Here is a 24,240-nt window from a genome sequence, read left to right on the forward strand (position 1 = left end):
CATTCCCCCACTCCACGTGGGAGCGACCCAGCTGCCTCAATCATCATCAAGCTTATTTGGATATAATATGTTATTTGCAATTAATCAATATAGCTTTTCCTTGCAATGTATACAAAGTAAAAAATGCCTTATTCAATGGCCCTATGGATGCCCTGCCATTTTTTCCCACTGAAGATTGTTGGCAAAGCACAGGCCTTTAGATATGTGTGTAACAAAGAATTCGCAAAAAATGCGTACTGCCCCTCTGTGTAATTGCACCCTATTTCGGAATCTCTCTACTGTACAGCATGGGGCTCTAACAATACCCCATGCTGATTTGGTTGTCGGGGTTGCATGTATATCCCCATCTCTCTGTGTGCTCCCCATTTACCTTTAATGCCGACCTTACCATCAGAGCTGCGAGGCATCTGTAAAGCGTGCGAGCCGTTGTTTCGGATCCGCACCATAATACATAAGTACAACACAACACTGAAGGTAACATGTCGAATCAGAAGAAAATGGGGTAAGTGCCAAAATCATTGAAGACTGTGGATGCCATCGAATAGAAGAATACATGTTCTCTGGTGAAATATATTCCCTCTCCAATTTTATCCTAGCTTTCCCCTATCCCTATACCCAACTATCGGCCCCTGTCCCCCCCCACAATGTGATTTCTCTGTGTACAGTGATATCGTAACCATTTTTTTCTTTGTACTGAGGGATAATGCTTTATGATACCACGTCCTGTGATGTCACATGGGGGTATGTCCAAATGACATCGCTTCCAGTGGTGAAACACAGGGGCGGGCTCAAATGGCATCACTTCCTGGGATGTCACTCATGGGGGTGTGGCATTGTGATGTCACTTCCACTACCCCTGGCATTTTGGTGAAATGATGTCCCTGCAGTCAAGTCTTCGAACCGCATCTGGCTGCACCGCTGATTGTTGTCATGCCGCAGTCCCCAGAGCCACCAGAGACGACTCAACCAGCATTCCAGATCTGCCAACCAGTGCAGAGACAACGATTGTGGCCCGAGCCCCCAAGCCAGACAGCCTGCAGATGTCCATCCAGCCTTGCTTGCTGAACTGCCTGCCTCCTGGTATCCACAGCTGTCTCCCACCTTAACTGTCGAGCACCAAGACCTTCTTCAGCACCAGGTACATTGTGTTTATGTCCCCCATGGTCCTTCTCTGAAGGACCCTAGAGTCAGCTACGACCCTTTGCCCCTTTGGTACGGAAACCGAATATCCTTGAACTGTAAAACGGATTACTTTACCAATTACCCTCCTGTCAGTATCCGGAGTGCATCCCTTTTCCTTTGTGAAACTGTCTGTCCCCTGTGTTCCTGTCAGGGTTGTCTATAACTTCATGGTTGCCGCTTAGCCCAATATCAACCTCCTCCTCCTCCTCCTCCCCCTCATCTGTGTCTTTAGATGAAGTGTACTTCCGTCGTCCCTTCCTCTGTGTATCCTTTTGTTTTTTACAGCAGAGATACAGCCGTCCTCGGATAGAAGCCACCCTGTCACCTTTCTAGTGAAGGCGAGTAGGGGACCCCTTCCCGAGAACGCCAGAGAGGAAAAAGCCTTGCGGCAGAAAGAAACTCTCAGGGATACAGTTCATATGAGGCACTCCAGGGGAAGGATTTATCTTGGTAAGTCCTGGCTAGAAGTCCTTGCAGGCAAAGGACAAGATGGTAGAAGTCCTTGTAGGCAAAGAGCGAGTAGTTAAACGCCTTCCTAGAAGAGTTCAATAAGGAAGGCACCCGTAAGTCCTTGGGAGGTAGGCACCAACTGAGTTCCCAGGAGGAAACAGGCAACCAAAGTACTGGCCGAAGGGCAGAGAACCAGCAGGGTGCGGTCGTGGACCGTGCTGGAACAGATTGAGGAAAAAGCCGACTGTAGGAGGCAGACCGGCCCCGAGGGAAACCACTGTGGAACGGTGAAAGAAGGACCGGACCAGAGCGGCGGAAAGCAAAGTGTAAGTGAGCAGGTAGGCAGAAAAGTCGGAAAGGCAAGATGAGGGTAGCAGAGAGAGAGATAGGATATTCCAGGCGGCAGGAAGGAATCAAGGCCACGGAAAGAATATGGGACGGGACCCATGAAATGAGCTGCAGGACCGCGGCAGCGATTACGAGCCGAGACTCGTAAAGAACCACGCGGAGGAAACAGAGACAGAAAATAAGCAAATGCAGAAAGAAACAATGCACAAAAGGACTAAGGGAACCAAAAAAGTAATAAGGCAACAGGGTGCAGAATGAAGTGAAAGCGAGAGGAAAACAGCATGTAGACCCATAAGCGAGAGCGAAAGGGTTGCAGCGCAATGTTTCTAGGGATAGGCATGGCTAAGTAGGAAAACAGAGAAGGCCGGCAGAAAAGCTAGACCTGCACCACAAGAAACGGATAGAACGTGATGGGATACTCTAATGATGTCTAACTGTCAATGTGTTCCACAAGCGCCAGGAGGGCAGGCATGTGACAGTTCCATTATATGTAGTGTGCTAGAACTGTCTGTTGTAGTAATAATAAAGTAGATATTTGTATACAACCTTGACTGGACAGTCCCTTTTATCATTGGGTAATAATTGTATTTTCGTTGTGTTGCAACTAACCAACGATCTACAACCTTGTAGAGATAAGCCTGCCATTCTGACACGTTACCAAAAATAGGACAAGGAGATCTTATAATTCACTTGTATTTCAATCTGTTTGGATCCCTTTTGGTGTACTAGAGGTAGGGGTTGATTGATGGTTTAGAAACTGATTTTCAACCCTGGACCACTGGTGCCCCGGAAGTTGATTCGTCACAAGGGGTTAGTGCAATGAAGTGCTATATGTGCAGTATTTCAACCATATTTGGAAAACGTGTTCTCTTCTTGCAAGTAGGAAATGAACATGCAGATTTACCTAACGTATTTGGTCCTTCTAATTGATGGTACTTGATCTAATGATTCCACATTTTTGTGTTCACAGTTCTTGTATTGGCTATAGCGAGTTTACAGTTTCCTGTGGTTTGGATTGCCTTTTTCATATTTTGCAACGGGAAGGATATTTTACACAATATCTGGTCGACACAGGTGTTTCGGCCTTTCATTGAAGATCCACCCCTTCCAGGCATTCTTCCACAAATGGAAGAATTTAAAAAGATCCGGGAAAAAAGACTTGATCACCGAGGATACCCCAGAAAAACAGTTAAAGGGGCAAAAAAAGATCCCAGAATACAAGAAGAGAGACATGCCTCACCAAACAATGTCAAGAACATCAAGAACGCATTAAATGTGTGACAACATATAGTCCTATTAGCAATCTTTTGAAAAAGGTGATTCTAAAAAATTGTGACATTGTGTGCATGACAGATATTAGACCTACAAAACCACGACTCGCCTTCAAGAAATCACAAAACCATCACAGCATGGGGCCAACCTCCTCTTGTAGGACATCACAGATGCGGAAATTGCTCTGTGTGCCCTTACCACAAACATGAAAACAATCGATCTAGGGACTTGATATGGGCATATAAAGATTTCTCAAACTGCAAAACAACATGGGCAAGTTATGCCATCAAATGCCGCTTTAACCTCTTGTACATTGGGAAAACAAAAAGAGAGGTACGATAAAGAATCTGTGAACATAGAGCATGCCTAACAATGCGGTACCTGAGAATCCCATGGTTGAGCATTTCCAGGCCAAAAAACACAGTAACTGTAACGCTCACCTGGTTCCCACGGGGGCGCTGGTCTAGTCTGGATTGCTGTGGCCTCTTCTAGCGTTATGCGCAGGACCAGGAACACCGATTGGACAGGACCTCCAAATCGTGCTTGCCTGGCCCGTAGGAATATCCTTCTGAAGATGAAAAAGGGGATTAACAGTCTGCAGAATAGTGTGCTAGCTCCCCCCTTTCCACCTTCCTTCCTCTCTAACTTCCTCCAAACCCTGGTTTAAGCTCACCTTATGGTTTGGAAGGATGAATTCTCCATCCTGCTTCTGGTGCAGGGGCGCGTGTTCGTCCAGTTACTTCACTGGTTTTCAGAATGGTGCTGGCAAAATCCACTTGACTTTCCTGAGCGATGCGTCGTAAGTATGAAAGTTCAAAGTTCAAGTGAGGCCCCCTTTATGTTGTCTTTCTAACCTGTGATCTGTCCTTTATTTCAGGTGCAGAATGAAGGCGATGTGTCGAGGGGTTAAACTGCCGAGGTGAGTAGTGATGAGGGCGATCCCTCTAAATGTCCTTATCATTCCCCAGAAATGTATCTTGTCCTTTCCCCATAGGGGCCGGGGTACGGTACCTGCCAACGGGGCGGCGCCGACCCGAAATGTGAAAGAAAAGCCGGTAAGTATTATGGCTGTTAATCAGGCTTTCCTTCTGTGTTCCTTCTGCTCACCTTTTGTTTCTTCCTCTCTCTCCCTAGTTGCAGAGATAGTTGCTGACAGCCGCGATGGAGCCGGGAGATGTCTCGAGGACAGGTGAGTGCTTTTAAATGGAAGTCTTTCTTCACGGATGCTGGTGAGAAGATTCCAGATGCAGGTAAGAAGTTTGAAATAGTCCTTGGTTTTCACCTTTCTCTTCTCTTCCTTCCTTGCAGGTCTTCCAGGTTCGAGGTGGGCGTGGCTGGATTCCAGGAGCAGACACAGTGAGCGTTAAGCTTCAGGAAGCAGAACAACGCGAAGCATGAGCTGCTGTCTGGGCGTGGCTTAAATAGCCTCCAAAGAAGTCCCAGGTATGTATCCTTCCCCAACTAGGTATGTATCCTTCCCTGGCCACGCCCGAGTGAAAAAATAGTCCCTATGAAAAAATAGTCCCTTTCAGGTCTCAGGGAGGCCTGAAGCGTGCAGCATGGTCTGCATCAGGTAAGTACACAAAACACCTCCCTTTATGAGCCTGGCGCCTATGGCGCCACGACTGATGTCCAACATGAGCCTGGCGCCAGGACTGAGTCCAAAGAGCCCCTATAAGGGGTCGCTGGGCTTTTACCTGAGGGCATGATGCCTGCTTCCGGGGGTGCTGGGCCTGGCCTGGTGCTCCGGGGGTAGACATCATGACAGCACTCCCCCCCAAGACCCCTCCCAAGGTCGTTCCTTCTGGAGGTTTCGGTTTGTTTGGGAAATTCCGATGGAACCTTTTTACCAGCCGAGGTGCATGTACGTGATCACTGGGTTCCCAAGACCTTTCCTGAGGCCTGTACCCTTTCCAATCAATTAGATAGAAAAGTTTTGATTTTGAGATCTTAGAATCCAAAATGTTCTTCACCTCGAATTCAGGCTCCCCATCTATCTGAATCGGTTCTGGTGGCTTTGTTAATCTGGTTCCTGGGTGCACTGGTTTCAAAAGTGACACATGAAAAACGGGGTGAATCTGCATGTTAGCTGGTAGATCGAGCTTGACTGCCACTGGGTTGATTATAGCTTTGATCGAGTAAGGGCCTAAATACCTTGGATTAAAAGTTTGAGGCCCCTTGAGTGATAGGTTTTTGGTAGCCAACCATACTTGATCCCCTATTTGGTATGGAGGCGCCTCTCTTCGATGCAGATCTGCATTCTTTTTGTATTTCCCTTTAGCATGTTGCAAATGTGCAGTTGCATCCTTGAAGGCTTGAGTAATCGTAGAATGCATATGGTCCACTCCGGGCATTTCAAGGCTCTGAGGTGAGTCCAAGTCTGAAGTACGAGGGTGATGTCTATATAGGGTATAAAAGGGGCTCTGACCAGTTCCAGAGTGTATTGAGTTATTGTATGCATATTCTGCCACCCATAAAATGTCCTTCCAATTACCCTCCGATTGGTGCAACATACATCGTAGATATTGTTCAAGGGTCTGGTTCGTTCTCTCCATCTGACCATCGGTCTGTGGGTGGTGGCTGGTCGAGAGGCTTACGTCGATTTGTGCTAGTTGACAACACTTTTTCCAAAAATGAGAAATAAACTGGCTTCCCCGATCAGAGACTAATATGGACGGGAATCCATGCAAACGGATGATATTTTCGAGGAATTCTTTGGCAAGAACAAAGGCTGAAGGTAATCCTTTCAACGGAATAAAGTGGGACATTTTGGAAAATAAATCCACCACGACCAGAATAGTATTGTAACCATTACAAGAGGGCAGGTCCGTGATAAAATCTAGTGACAGGGTGTGCCACGGTGCTGGTGGAATGTCTAAGGGCTGAAGAAGACCGGTGGGTCTTGTCTTTTGACCTTTGTTTTGGGCACAAACTCCACAGGACATCACAAAAGATTTAATATCCTTTCGCCAGGAAGGCCACCAGAATTGTCGTTTAACCTTTTCCTCTGTTTTGGCAATGCCAGGATGTCCTTCCATCAGGGTATCATGATGACAGGAAATAACCAGTTCTTGCAATTCCTTTTCTGGCAAAAATAAGGGTCCTTGGAAGTAAGGTAAGCCAACCTTGACTGAAAAGTTAGACCCCCTTTTGATCCAATCCTGCAAGGCTGAAGAGTCCAAGAATTGTTTCACTCGTGCTTGAATGTCTTCAAGGGTTTGTAAAGTGGATATCCCCAAAATTCTTTGTTCGGGAATTATCGGCACAGGTTCTGAGTTTGTGTCTATTTCTTCCATTCCAATTCGGGATAGAGCGTCCGCCTTACCATTCTTATAGCCGGGGCGGTAGGTGATTACAAAATGGAACTCAGCAAAGAACAAAGCCCATCGGAGCTGTCGAGACGATTGAGCCTTGGCAGTTTTTAAATATTGTAAATTTCGGTGATCATTGATCACGGTGATGGTATGCCGGGCGCTGAGGAGATAATGCCGCCAAGCCTTGAAGGCGGACTTAATGGCTAATAGTTCCTTATCGGTGATCGCATAATTTATCTCTGGCGGCGAGAACTTTCTGGACCAAAATGCTGCGGGGTGCAGTTGGTTGGTTTCAGGGTCTCTCTGAGACAGGACAGCTCCCATGGCTAAGCTGGACACGTCGGTTTCGACTATATATGGGAGATCGGGACGCGGGTGCTTCAAAATAGGTGCGGACGTGAACTTAGCTTTCAACTCCTGAAAGGCCTGTTCGGCTTCCTCGGTCCATTCAAAACGTTTATTTTTTCGCAAGAGTGCAGTGATAGGTTGCACCACACGTGAAAACTCTGGGATAAACCTGCGATAAAACTTGGCAAAACCAAGCATGCTTTGGACACCTTTCACCGAACTAGGTGATGGCCATTTGAGGATGGCATCCACTTTCCGTGAATCCATTCGGACCCCTTTAGGTGTCAGGATGAATCCGAGAAACTCAACCTCAGTGGTATGGAAAACACATTTTTCCAGCTTGGCAAACAGTTTGTGCTGGCGCAGTTTCTCTAGGACGGCCCTGACATGCTTTCTGTGATCAGATTCCGAAGAGGAGTACACAAGAATGTCATCGATATACACGACAACACAGACATCGATGAGTTCCCGAAGGACATCGTTCATGAAGAATTGGAAGGCTGCAGGCGCGTTGCAAAACCCGAAAGGCATTGCCTGGTATTCGAATAGTCCATATTTTGTACAGAAGGCCGTTTTCCATTCGTCGCCTTCTTTTACTCGTACCAGATGATAAGCCCCCCGGAGATCTAACTTGGTGTATACGCAAGCGTCCTTCACCTGGTCAAGGAGTTCAGGGATCAGAGGCAGAGGGTAACGATTTTTAACAGTTATCTGGTTCAATGCGCGGTAATCGATACAAGTTCTAAGGTCGCCTTCTTTTCCAGGCACGGAGAACAAAGCTGAGGATGCTGGGGACTTTGACGGGCGAATGAAACCATTGGCGAGGTATTGATCTAAATATTGTCTGAAATGCAGATTCTCTGGTTCAGTAAGGGCGTAAATCCTGCTACAAGGGGGTTGTGCACCGGGCACCAGATCGATTTGGCAATCGTACGATCTGTGGGGAGGTAACGTGTTGGCCTCTTCCTTTTGGAAGACGTCCTGAAAGTCTTGGTACTCTGGAGGTAGTTGCACAGGGACAGAGGTTACTGATGCTAGATTAATCTTTGGATTTTCTGGGTAGCAGGTTTGTGCACAATCCGGGAAGGTTATTCTCTTCGCTCGCCAATCAATTTGAGGATTATGTGTCTCTAACCAAGGGATTCCGAGAATAAGCTGAAACTGTGGAGCCTTGATTACATCAAACACAACTGCCTCCTGATGGCCATCCGGACCTACAAGTGTCACCTCAGCTGTGGAATGTGTTACCGGTCCAGAGGCAATTTCGGTTCCATCTACTGTGGTGATGGCATCTTTGTTGGTTTTAAGACGCAGAGGGAGGTTTATCCTAGAGACCAATTCTCGATCCACATAGTTTCCTATAGCCCCGCTATCGATGTATGCCTTTATAGCATGCTACCGTTTAGGCTGTTCCGGATCTACGAGGACCATTGGCACAATCAAATGCGAGGTCTGAGAGTTTGTTTTCAAGCTCTGCAAGCGGACCCCTACGCTTGCCGGGCGTGATCATTTCCCGATACAGAGTTTCCATGGATTTTATCAGCGGCTCCTACCACCTTCTTGGGCGGCTTAACCGGGGAATCTCGTAGAAAGTGTCCAGAGGACCCACAATAAAGGCATAATTGCATCTGTCGTCTTCTTTCCCGTTCTTTTTGAGTTAGGGGTCCTTTAACACCTCCGATTTGCATAGGCTCCGAGGCATCAGCCCCCTTGGGGTTAGTGTGGGTCTTGGCCAACACCCGGGTTTCAAACTTGGACCGATCTGCTTTTCTGTTTTGCAGCCTGTGATCCAATTGGACCACTAAGTCTATATATTCAGTGCATTCTTGGGGCGGATTTACAACTTGTGCCAGGACATCTTTAAGTTCTCCGCGTAGACCTCGATAGAATAACGTGATTCTTTTATCCTCTGGCCAACCAGTTTCCACAATTAGTCTATTGAAGGTTGCAATGTAGGATAGAAGGTCTTGATTGCCCTGTCGCAGAGATAGAAGTTCGTCATCCAGAGCCTGTCCCTGGGAGTGTTGAGCAAATAACCTTTCCATGCTTGTTTGAAATCCTTGAAAATCACGAAGAATCGGGTCATCTTGAGTTACCAGTGGGACTGACCAATCGGCAGCACAGCCGCTGAGATATGACAACACAAAGGCTACCTTGGTCTGATCGTTAGGGAAGGCCCCAGGTCTGCATAGGAAGTGCAAACGACACTGATTAATGAATACGGCGAATCGTTTGGGGTCCCCAGCAAAGCGTTCAGGTGGGGCCAGCGGCATGTTTCCAGGTAGATTAATCTGCACCGAGTTACTGGAAACCACAGGAGCGGGGTTCCCCCCGGAACCGGGTAAAGGAGTTTGTCCAGCTTGACCTTGCAAAAGCTGTCTAGCCAGGTCATCAGCTCTATCCTTTATTACAATCACTTCCCTCCTGAGGGCACTAGTCTCTTGATGAGCGGCCCGTAATTCCCCCAGTAATTGGGCCAACTGGTCAGTTTCGGAAGTTTCCATAGCGCCTGGGTGGGAATTTGTAGGAAGGCTTTGCGTTCTGTAATGCTCACCTGGTTCCCACGGGGGCTCTGGTCTAGTCTGGATTGCTGTGGCCTCTTCTAGCGTGATGCGCAGGACCCGGAACACCGATTGGACAGGACCTCCAAATCGTGCTTGCCTGGCCCATAGGAATATCCTTCTGCAGATGAGAAAGGGGATTAACAGTCTGCAGAATAGTGTGCTAGCTCCCCCTTTTCCCCCTTCCCCCTTCATTCCTCTCTAACCTCCTCCAAACCCCGGTTTAAACTCACCTTATGGTTTGGAAGGATGAACTCTCCATCCTGCTTCTGGTGCAGGGGCGCGTGTTCGTCCAGTTACTTCACTGGTTTTCAGAATGGCGCTGGCAAAGTCCACTTGACTTTCCTGAGCGATGCGCCGTAAGTATGAAAGTTCAAAGTTCAAGTGAGGCCCCCTTTATGTTGTCTTTCTAACTTGTGATCTGTCCTTTATTTCAGGTGCAGAATGAAGGCGATGCGTCGAGGGGTTAAACTGCCGAGGTGAGTAGTGATGAGGGCGATCCCTCTAAATGTCCTTATCATTCCCCAGAAATGTCTCTTGTCCTTTCCCCATAGGGGCCGGGGTACGGTACCTGCCAACGGGGCGGCGCCGACCCGAAATGTGGAAGAAAAGACGGTAAGTATTATGGCTGTTAATCAGGCCTTCCTTCTGTGTTCCTTCTGCTCACCTTTTGTTTCTTCCTCTCTCCCCTAGGTGCAGAGATGTGGCGTCCGATGCTGACAGCCGCGATGGAGCCGGGAGATGTCTCGAGGACAGGTGAGTGAAGCGTGGCGCTGCAGCGAGCAACGCGATGCTTTTAAATGGAAGTCTTTCTTCAGGGATGCTGGCGAGAAGATTCCGGATGCAGGGAAGAAGTTTGAAATAGTCATTGGTTTTCACCTTTCTCTTCTCTTCCTTCCTTGCAGGTCTTCCAGGTTCGAGGTGGGCGTGGCTGGAGTCCAGGAGCAGGAGCAGACACGGTGAGCGTTAAGCTGCAGGAAGCAGAACAACGCGAAGCATGAGCTGCTGTCTGGGCGTGGCTTAAATAGCCTCCAAAGAAATCCCAGGTATGTATCCTTCCCCAACTAGGTATGTATCCTTCCCTGGCCACGCCCGAGTGAAAAAATAGTCCCTATGAAAAAAATAGTCCTTTTCAGGTCTCAGGGAGGCCTGAAGCGTGCAGCATGGTCTGCATCAGGTAAGAGCACAAAACACCCCCCTTTATGAGCCTGGCGCCTATGGCGCCACGACTGATGTCCAACATGAGCCTGGCGCCAAAGGCGCCAGGACTGAGTTCAAAGAGCCCCTATAAGGGGTCGCTGGGCTTTTACCCGAGGGCATGATGCCTGCTTCTGGGGGTGCTGGGCCTGGCCTGGTGCTCCGGGGGTAGGCATCATGACAGCTACAATTAGTTTAAGTGGTTTGTGATGCAAAGACTACTCCCCTCACCAAGACGTGGCAACCTCGATGTTGTGTTGAGGAAGTTGGAACAACGTTGGATTCAACGCCTGCACACAATTACAAAAGGGTTGAACAATTACAGTGAACGGAATCTGTTTATGTAATATGTGTCAAGAGTTGTGGATCGCGTAGAGTATGTATACCTCCGTCCCTAAGTATCAAACAATGAGACACAAAAAAACTTGCTATTCGATCATTAGAGCCACAGGTTGCAGGAACAGGAACACCGGGTCCTCCGAGTGGCTCCAAGTGGCTGCAATGGAAGGAGCAGGTTAGGTAATGTATGCAAAGGCACAAGGAATGTCACAGTAACAGCAGAACAATTTTGGCACCTACCAGGTAGTGGGATGCAGGCCGAAGGAGGGGAGAAGAAGACAACAGGAATGGGGTCTTACCAGGGCGGACTTCCTATTCCCTCAGTGGTCTGTGCTGCTGCAGCAGCAGGGAGTAAACCCCGAGACAAAGGCTGACAAGCTGATAGCCCACCAGAAGCACCCGAGGGAGAGGCAGTTTTAGGAAGTCATGGTTTCACTGAATGACAATCCAAGGTTCAAAGTCGGGACATCAGAACAAGAACGGGAAATCCAAAAGCAGTCCATTATGCAAGTCGGAGGTCAGGATTCCAAGTAATCAGGAGATAAGCGACACCGCATGAGGATAAGGCACAAAGGCAGTCTGAGAAAACGTTGTCCGAGGTCATTAAGCACAAAACACATACATCCAAATTCAAAGTACGTAACGCCAAATGCCGAGTAAAACAGCTGAGAAGCAAAGGTTCGGCGCAATCAGCCTCTGCTTTATGGCGTTGCTATGGACACCGGATCACGTGAACCTCAGACGTGTATCACGTGACGGGATCCGCGTTCTGTCATAATGGAGGCGTGGCCAACAGACAAGCGTGATGACCACGTGTTCCTGTAAGGACGGGAAAATACCAAGATGTCGTCCAGATAGACAATGACGAATGCATACAAGATGTCGCTAAAGAGGTCGTTCATGAAACGTTGGAACGTGGCGGGTGCATTGCACAGACCAAACGGCATGACCATGTATTCATAAAGCCCATGTCGTGTGCAAAATGCCGTCTTCCATTCATCGCCCTTGCGGACTCGAACCAGATTGTGGGCCCCTCTTAGATCTAGCTTAGTGTATACAAAAGCGTGGGTCAGACGATCCAGCAAGGGACCGATGAGGGGTATAGGATAACGGTTCTTGATCATGATGGCATTCATGCGTCGGTGATCAACACAGGGTGGTAAATACCCTTCTCACGTAGCACAAAGAATATAGGGCTGGTAGCTGGTGAGGTAGAGTGCCATATGTGACCAAGACGTAATGCTGTTTGTATGTATTCCTTGAGAGCCTGATCCTCTGAGGGAGACAAGGAATATATCCTCTCCGTGGGTATGCTAGAATCGGGCAGGAGGTCTATCGGGCAGTCGTACGGTCTGTGTGGGGGAAGGACTTCTGCACAACCTTTGTCAAAAACCTCTATGAAGTCCTGATATTCTGTGGGAATACCTGATACTATGGTGCCTACCACATGTGGAGGTGGATCAAAATCCATGGGAAGCGGGTCGTTTAGGGTAAACTGGGCGATGGCACCTAGCACTTGTGATGGTGACTCAGTATTGTCTGTGTGAGTGAGGCAATCAGACTGGCAAAAAGCGGATTCGAAGTATAACTGACCCGAAGTCCTTCATGGCATCACTCAAACCTTTGTAAAAGACCACGGCTTTCTTATTCTTGGGCCAAGCGGTTTCGACCGCCAATTGATTGTAACGGGTGAAGTATTCAATGAGTGGAGATTTACCATGTGAGAGATTGAGCAATTCTAAATCCTGAGACTGTGCCTTGTGTCATGTATCAAAGACCTTAGTCATCTCGGATACCAGAAGGTCACTGGTTTAAGAAGGTGTGAAATTTGCGTGGGTCACCTTGAAACTTCTTGGGCGCTGCCAGGGGAAAAGGAGTGGTCAAGATAACCTGTTTTGGAGGTGCATTTGGTTGTGATGGAGGATCACCAAACTCGGGATCTGGGGGCAATGCATGAAGCTCACTCTGGATGGTGTCAAGCCGTTGATGGATGGCCGCTGTAGCAGCCGCCATATCGGTCCGTAACACTGTAATGGCTTGTACCAGAGCAGCCATTGGGTCCCCGGTGGAAGCATCCATACTCCAAGCGATAAGAGGCTTCTCAGTCTGTCAAGACTCGTGGATCGTGTAGAGTATGTAAACCCCCGTCCCAAAGTATCAAACAACGAGATACAAGAAAACTCGCTATAAGGAATGTCACAGTAACAGCAGAACAATTTTGGCACCTACCAGGTAGTGGGATGCAGACCGTAGGAGGGTTGAGAAGACAACAGGAACAGGGTTTTACCAGGGCGGAGTTCCTATTCCCTCAGTGGTCTATGCTGCAGCAGCAGGGAGTAAACCCTGAGACAAAGGCTGACAAGCTGATAGCCCACCGGGAGCACCTGAGGGAGAAGCAGTCGTGGTTTCACTGAACAAGAATCCCAGGTTCAAAGTCAGGACATCAGAACAAGAACGGGAAATCCAAAAGCAGTCCATTATGCAAGTCCGAGGTCAGGATTCCAAGTAATCGGGAGATAAGCAACACCGCAAGAGAATAAGGCGACAAGGCAGTCTGAGAAAACGTTGTCCGAGGTCGTCAAGCAAAAACCACATAAATCCAAATTCAAAGTACATAACGCCAAATGCTGAGTAAAACAACAGCTGAGAAGCAAAGGTTCGGCGCAATCAGCCTCTGCTTTATGGCCTTGCTATGGACACCGGATCACGTGAACCTGAGACGTGTATCACGTGACTGGATCCGCGTTCTGTCATAATGGAGGCGTGGCCAACAGACGAGCATGAGGAAGCCAGGGCCGTTGTGTCACATGATCGTAGTCCATGTGATATCCGCCTCTTTTCGCGTGGTGTTGCCGTAGTGACGCGTGTTGTTGATGATCGTGTGGAAATGCACCACGGTAGCTGCCAATGGTGCAATGGATGATATCGCCATGCGTGGCGTATTAGTTGCAGGCCTCTTGGTGAGCATTTATCCTTTTGCCTTATTGCCAATGGAGTTGATCCCTAGTGCTGCAGCAAGGTAACATGGGGCTTAAGCGTCAGGGATGTCAGGGGCCTGGAGTGTAGACCTGATGGGACCTGACACTGTGAGTGCCTGACAATATGAAAGAATGGTACAAGCATTACTATAGCTTTTCTCGTTCTTGCGGGATATCTAATACACACCTGTATTTAAAATCTAATATGCTAGAATCTAGATCTCCTTGTCAGGAGGTGTTGCTAATAATGTGTTTTGATGAATCAACTATGTTTGCTCTGCAAAACTACAAGATAGGATTAGCTACTGATTATATACGACACTAGGCTGCATTAGGACAACTGATCCATTCAAAAACAGGACCCTTAGTGCACACATCTAAATGTGCCCCTATGAAAAACAGGCAAGAACACTAGGTGATGGTAAAAAAACCGAAACAAATAGAATAACATAGTAACAAACGTACGACAGCAAGTCGTGCTGCGGCTGAAAAATTAGGTTATACGAGAAAACACCTTGTCATTAAAAAAAGCAAACAAAACAAAAAAAATTAAAAGTAGCAATTCAAGTCTGTAAATCCATCTAACAGTTAACACTGTAGCATGCGATACACTATAACAACTAGAACACACGAGTAAACATCATGCTGTTACATAATGGCAACTCACGTTAGCCATTAAGTCTGAAAATCCGTCTAAGAGTAAACACAGTTTGATGCCAGTTGCCATTTCATAAATGTTCAACACTAAACGTCTCAACCAGGAGTCATTCTGGTGAATATGAGCATCGCAAGAAGGGTACCTTCCCTTTAAGTCAGTGGACATGTGTATTAAGGTGCACATTTTGATCAACCATTTATTTGACGTGTGCACTCTATGAAGAGCCTCCACTAAGGAGCATTAATCATCAACATTAAATCATGGCTCAGATTCAATTACAGTAATTCCTCTCTATTTAGTGATGGTCGCCTGCGTCTCGCCTCTCAAGAAGTATCTGTTTGGAAAGTAAAAAAGGACTAATAACACCCGACCCCGTTTGCAAAAGAGTAACACGTCTAGCGCAAGTGTCCTAACGGGCATCGAGCTTGGATGATGTGAATCGTTTGGGTTTGAACAGCATGAAGATCAAGCAATTTGCCTTAGAGTATGTGCGAGACAAAGGTTTTCGGGCGTATGTTGTTGGTAATGACACCATTCCATCGCGGCTGCGTCGAGTTGATGAACCACGGTGTGTAAATAATGGGCAGTCTGTCCTATTCCCTGAATCTGTGACTGCTTTGTACACTTTTTTAAAGCACGGTATTGGTCGTGACACAACTGCGATATACGGGTGTTGGACGAGGTAAGGAAACTTGAGTACAACCTTTGCTTGTTGTATCGGTAGTCCCTTCATCATCCAGTTGATTCACTCTATATTTGGGACATTTGAATTCAAAATGCCCCCCAGCAGGGATGAAAAGACTCTGTAGCATAATGATTAGCTGAATAACATGATACATGCTACATTTGAGTGTAAGCATGGTCTAATTGATTAATTTAATTTTCTTTTGTTTTTTCTACCTGTGATTAGGTCGCATGTACACATGGGTTGCAAATGAGTCCCAGTCGCAGGACAGCCAGATACATAAACGCAGTCTGCTGACCAATTTAACAATAAGGTCACAAAAGAAGAACGTGTAGCAGTCAGCGCCACACAATATTATAGACATCAACACACATGTGTGGTCCTAACAAGATCACTATGTATCCCCTGCAGGTGTGACAGTAGCATCTCATGCCCGCCAGCTGAAGACATCGTGAGTGACCATGCAGCTTTGATTAGCTCCCCAAGTAAAGGAATGTTAACCATCTCCATGGGCCTTACTCCGAGATTGGTGGTAGTCATGGCCAGGGGAGTTGCTAGGTCTGGAAAAGACCCGGGGCTAAACTGATGTCGGAACTGTTGGGACTGGGGGCTAGCTAGTCTTTTGGCTGTAGCTCCTGAGATTCTATCAGGGGCTACAACCAAAAGATCAGGGGCTATAGCCCCCTTAGCCCCCCCCTAGCAACGCCCCTGGTCATGGCGCTATTTACACCATGACTGCCACCAATAACGGGTCCGGCACCGGTGTTCTGCAATGGGGACTTACCGGTGTAGTCCGACCCTGGCGGGACCGGTAAGTCCCCATTGCATAAATCATTCCCTATTCCCATTTGAGCCCCCATTGGGCTCAATGGGAATGGGGAGGGCGCTAATAACGGGCTTGCGATTTGCAAGCCCATTATTAGCGCCTTGGTCCCTTAACGGGTCCTGTAAAGAACGGCTGGTCAGACCAGCCGTTCCAGGTGGGACCCACTAAGGGACCTCGGAATAGGGCAGTAAGGGATTACCGGCACCGGTCTCCTTACCAGTGCCCGGTATCCCTTACCGCCCACCTCATAATGACCCCCCATGTGTGAATTAGACTCAGGTCCATAGCCTAATCTGGAAAAATAATTCTTCAATGAAGGGCCGAAACACCCGCGTCGACCAGATATTGTCTATAATATCCTTCCCCACTGCGGAATATAAAAAAGACAATCTGAACTGTAGGAACATATTACATTGCAGAAGCCAATACAAGAACTGTGAACAAAGAATGTGCTCTCATTAGATCAAGTACCATGAATTAGGAGGCCCAAATACGTTAGGCTAATCCTCATGTTCATTTCCTACCTGTAAGAAGAGAACACGTTTCCAAATATGGTTGTTAGACTGCACATATAGCACTTTATTGCACTAACCCCTAGAAAACATTTTGTGTATTTTAAGTATAATCATGGTCTTGTTGCACTGTGCGGTGTACGAAAAATTGTTCTGCACTGATTTTGCTGCTATCTGTTACAATGATGTATTTTATGTCATGTTTGAAATTTGTACTGTGTGGCAACCTGTAAACATTTGGGAGAACTTCAGTTGCTACTCCACGTTTGTTGTAAGGTCACAATTATTGGTCTTTTTAATGAGATTTCTTTAAATAAACTTATATTATGAGAGCATTTGTTTTTAGAAACTGCACATTTTCCAGAGACAGGGGAACTCACCTGCAGAAAAGAGGGAGTAGACTGATAATCGCTTGTTGTTTGCGACTAGAAAAACCCAATGTCCGCGTCAAGCTCCCCGTCAACAAAAAACAGGGGTCGACCAATTGTATATGAAAAAGCCTTTGAAACACAGCCTGTGCTGGTCACCAAATTGCAATGCTTGTTAATAAGCTTTTTTATATTAGATGTATATTTAGAGAAACTGGTGACACATACCAAATGGTTCTGCTCATGCTTACCTGCTTTAGGGGTGAACAAGGTTTCCCTGTCAGTGTGCCACGCTCTTTTTGCTGCGCGCTTAACTATTTTGTGCGGATACCCGTGGTGGAGTAGTTTAGCTGCTAGAACTTGCGCCTGATTATCAAAGTCCTCAGTGAATGTGCAGTTACGCTTGACTAGTAAAATTGCCTGTAGGGCAAATGATCTCTAAGGACCCTGGGGTGCGCACTGGTATATAATCGCAAGTATTACGGTCAGTGGTCTTACGATACCAATTGGTATAGAGATGCCCTTCGTGATGACGCTGCACTATTTTAACCAGGTGACAAAATTCGAAAGAGCTTCAGCTGTTCTGTTTCAAATGAAAAATATCATCAATATTCTCTTACCGTGCAATATCTGGGCGCTACATGGATTGTTAATATATATATATATATATATATATATATATATATATATATATATATATATATATATATATATATATATATATATATATATATGCTGGTCTTCAAAGGCAGACATATAAATGTTTGCCAGGCTCGGGGCAAACGACGCCCCCAAAGCCGTGCCTTTCTTTTGGAGCAATAATTCAGAATTGAAGGCAAAGAAATTGTTGCATAAGGCGATCTGCAGTAACTCAATTCTAACAGTAGTCGGGACAGTATGAGGCACAATTCTTACATCTACTTTGTCCTTCATGATGTTTAATGCTTCAGTATGAGGAATGTCGTGGTGAAATGCAGCAATGTCTAGTGGGACCAAGATGCTATGTCTACATCACATGACAACCCTTCAAACGTAGTTATGGCTGCCATAGTATCCTTTGGGAATGAAAGAGTCCTTCAAATCAGCTTGCAGAGCCCAGCCCCGTACCCGCAATCCAAAAATCAGCCAGGCCTTTACAGAAACACGGCGTCGGCCATCTCTCCATTGGTGTGCACTCAGTCTGCGCTCTGGAGGTGGGCTCCACAGCCTGGGGCATTCAGCAGGATCCTAGGCTCCTCGGGAGGGTGGAGGGGGGCACTTGAAATCACAACAGGGTCGCCAGTTGACTAGGAAGACCCTTTCAGTGATTTTCCAGAAAATAATTATGCGACACGCAAGTTGTAGTAAGAAAACACAGGTTTGTTAAACAGAGGTCAGACAGTCCCTTGACATTGAAAAGATGAGAACTCTGCTACATCAGTCAGTAATATTTAAAACCACAAACTACAAAATTAGGTTAATTGAATACGCAATCATAACATTATGTATCTAAGAATTGAATTGCGTCTCGCCTATAGAAAAAGGCAGTCCATATACCTACCTCTAAACTGATATGTTAGTTAGTGCCTAGCCCTGCTCTGATAGGTTAGTACTTTTCCCCATTTCCCCAACACAAGCTTCATTCCGGTGTGCACCGCCCAGCAGGTGACCTAATTGCGTGCAGTCAGCAAGGAGAGTGAAACTTTCCATTCTTGGCAATAAACTAACCCCAAGGCCACCATGCTCTATAGGACCAGTTACTGGGTCTCCCAGGCAACACCCCGCACCTGCAGTTTGCAACTCTCATCTCATCTGGCTATGCCAAGGGCAAAACTATGGATTTGCTGTGTGCTTACCTCCCTTTGGAGGTTCTCATGAATGGTGTACGAGTAGCCTAATTCGTGCAATAAAAGCTAATAAAATGCTCTATCAAGCCATGCAGCCAGGGTTCCCTGGATATAGAACTGAAACTCTAATTCAACATGGCACGAACACTAAAACAAAATGGACGACTTTCAGAGACCTGTTTCTTGATGCAGCAGTTAATATTTGTGCTACTAATATATTGTATCTCGTTCTGAGGCCTAATGAAATTAAAGGGAACGACCTGTGTGCCATTATAAATCTCAGAGGCGATACACACTTACACTTTGTACAATGTCAGGATGGAGGTACAATGCCCAGAGTATCTTTATAATCTTGAAGATTTTATACTTGAAAGGGATCATCACAAAGGTGGGATAGAGCACATGTCACCAGATGAACTCTGTGCTATGAATCACACTTTTCCCACCAGTGTTTCCTAGCTATGCTACACTTTAGCTGCAGTAAAGACAATGCTCATCTGGTTGCTGTTGAATACATTTTGTGGGGGGAAAGAATGTGAAGCTCATGGAGCACCTCATATTCACATGTGATTGTGGGTGAGCGATGCTCCTAACTTTGGAAAATATCCTACCAGCTCTGTTTTGGAGTTTGTTGGAATGTAGCATGCTCAATTCCTCTAACAAAATCAATGAAGGAAACCCAAAACATTTCATATAGAGATATGTACTCTACCCTAACTTTTATAGATTAAAGGCAGCTCTGAGCATGCCCAGATATCATTACACCTGAATATTCAAAGAATATCAGAAAGCATTCCGAACGGCAAAATATGTCTGTATTGCAATGCATCAGACATGAATTTTGCGTATTTTTGAAAACACATTTTATTGTTTTTTCCATCCAAAGTTCACAACAGAATGAAGCCAACCTTATCAAATAACACAATCTGTTTTAATCACGTCTTTTCTCGCCACCACCTCCCTGACGCTTGGAGAGATTCTCCAGTGTCATAGATAACTCAAGCAGTTTGCGGTAAACAGTTCAAGCACTGAATATGTCGTTAAATAAGAAAACATGACAAACTTTCTGATTCAGCCTCAGTAAGCTGAAAATCGGTTAGTCGCGGGAGGTAGGCGGAACACAAAAAAGGTATGTAGTCTAGTCATCACTCGTATATGTGTTAAAACGCAGCTCCATGTTGCATGCAACTTCTTAGAACTGACACCTACTGTGGCTGTCAACTTCTTTATCAGAAATATGCTCCAGACTCTGGATTGCCACATATTAATAGAAGGCTTCATTTTGGTATTCCACATTTACACTAGGGTAAGTTGTGAGAAACCCAAAGGGTATCAGGTAATAAAGTCCCCATGTTATGTTATGTTATGTTATGTTAAAGGTACTCATATAGCGCAGCGTCACCAATGGAATTGGTCCCCAGGCTCTCTAGCGGATCTGTAAACAGGAAGTCGACAGGTTGGCGACTTTTTAACACAGATGCATTAATGATGCACCCTTCAGGCTATCAAACACTTTCCCCAAATATTCTAGGACTGGAGGTAATGATATATAATTATACCCCACCTAGATTATTTGGGGAAAGAATTTTGGTAGCCAGGAAAAAGTCGCCAGAACCTGACAACTTTTTCACAGCGACATTATTACATGGAAACACCCAAAGAAGGTGAGTGGCCTGTGTACTAGTTGAAGAGAAGAAAGGTTAGGTTTCCTAGTGTGTTACAACCCACAATAAATAGGAGGGGTCATTCGGTACATCTAGCCCTTCCATTGTGTTAATAGTCAATCGTACCTCCAACCAAAAATTTCAAAGAGCGGACCAGTCCCAGCAGGAGATGGAGGAGGGAACTTCCCACCATGCATGTCCTCCGTGTGCATCTGTATGACATCACCTGATTCTCAGCATGCAGTGTGCAGACTGACGTTCTTAGTTAACCTACTCTGAACTGAAGACCAGACCACTTCTGCTATTAGCTATCCAACTCTTTTTCACAGGCTAATTTGTGTTTCTCCTACTGCACCAATATCTGGCAACAGGGTGCTGTAAAATCTTGAATTCAGGCTCTTGCCTGAAACCGATTGCTGCAAGCATTTTTCAAGATCTATGGTGTCTCTGGATGCACTCGTTCTGTTAATCGAAGGCATAGCCCAGTATCCTAGTTGACAGTATTGCAATCTCTATTTTTCCGCTACCTGAAAGTCGCCTACAAATTTGATGATCCCCATGTCAAATACATCACCTATATAGGTGCAGTCTTCGTCACTCCAGACACCGAATGAAGCATCTCTCCAGGCAGCTGTATTTATTTCCAGTAAAGGGGCTAGACGGGAAGGAAAGAAGGATGTTTACGGTTTTTGGTTAGGGTATACCATACCTTCAACATGTCTCTTATAACATTGTTCACATACTGGTTTTTGGACCTTTGGTTCTTGTCCAACCTCGCTGGAGACCAAATCTGTTTTTTTAATCATAGAATAAAATAGAGTAAAAATCATGTGCAAAATCTATGCGTAAACATTTTAGGCATGATATTTACTCAATACTAGTATTTCATTGATTTGTTGGGTAGATAGGGGGCACAGAAAGGAATATCCATGTCCGCCACCCCCACTGGCTCTGCATATAAATACACCAGCATTACACCAGAATTAAATGTATCTGCTAGTGTAAAGATAGCGTATTGGTTTGTAATCTACTGGCAATCAATTGCAAATGCTACCTCGGTGTGCACATTCATCACTGGACCTCTCCTCAGTCAAGAATCAATTCACAATTTGAATGGCTTGCCTGGGTCTCGTAAGCAAAGTAGTCGCTGAACCTGCCAAGTAGCCAATTGCTATACACATTGGCTCCACTGGGTTGCTCGAGGCATCCTCGATCACAACCAAAAGTCATGCTCCAGGAAAAGTGTAATGCCTAAGGCAGGGCCAGAGGCCTTGTCCCTTTCAATGTAGTAAATGAGCATGGGGGCAAGAAAACTAAACAACTACGCCAACCTACTTATTATTCCAACCCTTTACACTTCGGCCTCCGCAACATACTCAATTGAGTGACATGCACTCTTTATAACCTAGCCAGATCACCCACCCCGCCCCCCGACTGTTCATACCATCACTGTCCTTGATGGCTCTGCATGCAAAACCACTCTCTCTTTCAATTCCTGCAACTTGTCTATAAATCCTCCACTATCTCCCTAAATGCACCTCATTGCACTCCTGCTCTTTGGGCCTCATTACACGGTAGGCGGTAAACCATGGCTAACGCCATGGTTCATGCCGGTAATTTACCGGTACCGCCTTGGAGGAAAGGGGAATTACCGCCCTATTGCAAGGTTGGGAAGGCGGTAATTCCTCCTTCCTCCATTGCCCTTCCTCATTCCCATTTTTGCCCTGTAGGGCATAATGGGAATGGGGAAGGCGCTAATTACAGTACTGCAAATTGCAAGAAGCAGTCGTTAAATTCCCAACCCGCAAAGCGACCTCGTAGTAAGGCGGTAAGGATTTACCAGTACCGGTAAAATACCGGTACCGGTAAACCCTTACCGCCTACCGTGTAATGAGGCCCTTTGTCTCTTCACATCATATCAGTGCACCTGCCTCTCTGAGCCTCCTCCCACTTTCGCCTCTCTTCCTAACTTGCCCACTCCATTGGTAAACTCTCTCCCCCATTGTCAAAGCCATCCCTTTGCTGCAAGTATTCAAAATGAGGTTCACATTCCACAAGCTAGCAATGTAAGGACCCCCTACCCCAGAGAAGTCCCCTCCCTCAACAAACCCCCAACCCCCCTTTTATGCACTCCGGCCACACAACTACGATCATTTGCCCATATATAAATCACTTGCTTCAGTCTCTCAAAGTCAAATATGTTGTACTGTCCTCCAGTACCTGTCCCTGGTTTAGGTTCATAATTGTACCTCTTCACAGCCGAGTATATGTCAATAAGTCCGACAATGTTCTGATGCAAAGCCAACTCACACTGGGAATGCCTCACCTCTTCTCTTAGTTAATGGTTTCTTTATAAGGCATTTCTGTTCACAACACCCTGTTCTTAGATAACTACCCAATGAAAATGCCATATTGTCCCCATATGTCAAGCATGAATGAAGGGCCCATGCAATAATTGCAATACAAGTACAGTGACCCCACTCAACATGCCACAAAATACCATCTTGCATGTAAACAGTAACCTTCACATATCCACCCTCCACCTACAAACAAATACCCCTAACTTGAATCCTTCTTAAGAATGTAAGATCCTGCATTCTAATACATCCAGGCCCCATTCCTGCTTGCAGCCAGTGGAAAACCTTATTTTTAAGGTTTGTCGAGATTCCTACCTCTCAGCTTTATTTATGTTGGTTAATATAAAGTTTCTTTGATCCATAATGCAACTTCTAAAATTAGGATCCGAGATCTCAGGCATACTCTGATTCTTAAGGTGGAAATTCTTCTTCGCTGGAGGGACCATATGCTTACCAATGAGATTCGCAGCAATCCCATTTCTTATGGATATTTTCCAACACACAGAATGTTTGATGAGGATGTGGAAGCAACATCCTTAGCAGCCATCGGGTGAATATTAACTTCGCTAGAGCTCCCAACAGGGCTCCGCTAGTTTGGCGCTCTGTAGTCGCCATAGGAGGACAGATCTGACTAACATCAGCTTGACACTGTTTGTCCTTCTTAGCAGAAGATATTTGTAGCATGGCCATGTCAAATTATTCAATCCAATGGACACAATCATTACTATTGTGCCATTGGTTAAGGTCAGTAATGATTTTCTGCTTAATAAATTGCCAGTTCTCTGTATAATGCCATCACTAACCAGCTTATTATCTATCCGGGGGTCTGTAAACCAACTTCTAAAATGGCAGTTTCCAAGCTCTTAGTAGGTGAAGATGGAATTGGTGTTCCTAGGGACCAGTCTACGGATCTTTCCTTATGCAAGTTCACATCCTCTTTCTGACAAGAGACAACTTCCTTGTCTGGTTCAGAACTAATCATAGACCCAGCCAGAGACATCCCATTATCCATATCCATATCAAATCATTTTATTTTATCTTTCTGAAGGTGCTGCCTTCTCATGGAACTCTTTGCATGGACTATGGACAGTCCACTTGGGTCACACTCAGGGTCACACTACCACTTGGAGTACTAGAATCCAGGGGGGCCAAATCCCCAGGCCCTGAACTAGACAAAGGTCGTAGGGGCTGCATGGATGTCTCTATATCGGTGGCCTTACTTTGCAAGGTAGATCCCATTAAATATTCAAATGTCCCCTATATGGCACATGCTCTAGTGATGGACATAATGGGCAAAAAGGAAAGAACACCTGAAACACTGCAGTTCCAGCGATCCAGGCTCAAGGGGAACAAAC

At 46.0% G+C, this 24,240-nt stretch overlaps 1 protein-coding gene across 2 annotated transcripts in view; it reads right to left on the reverse strand.

Moving 5' to 3' along the window:
- LOC138579682 (C3a anaphylatoxin chemotactic receptor-like) overlaps positions 1 to 24,240 on the reverse strand; it is a 118,498-nt gene that overhangs the window by 61,252 nt on the left and 33,006 nt on the right. The window contains exon 2 of one of the 2 annotated variants that reach the window (XM_069649923.1): positions 21,103 to 21,183. The exons of the other annotated variant lie outside the window; for it this stretch is intronic. The gene's annotated coding sequence lies outside the window, so the exon portion shown is untranslated. The remainder of the gene's footprint in view (positions 1 to 21,102; positions 21,184 to 24,240) is intronic. 2 annotated transcript variants of the gene reach the window in all.

This window comes from Ambystoma mexicanum, chromosome 3p, assembly GCF_040938575.1.
Source record: "Ambystoma mexicanum isolate Mex_15411 chromosome 3p, UKY_AmexF1_1, whole genome shotgun sequence".
Taxonomy (NCBI): domain Eukaryota; kingdom Metazoa; phylum Chordata; class Amphibia; order Caudata; family Ambystomatidae; genus Ambystoma; species Ambystoma mexicanum.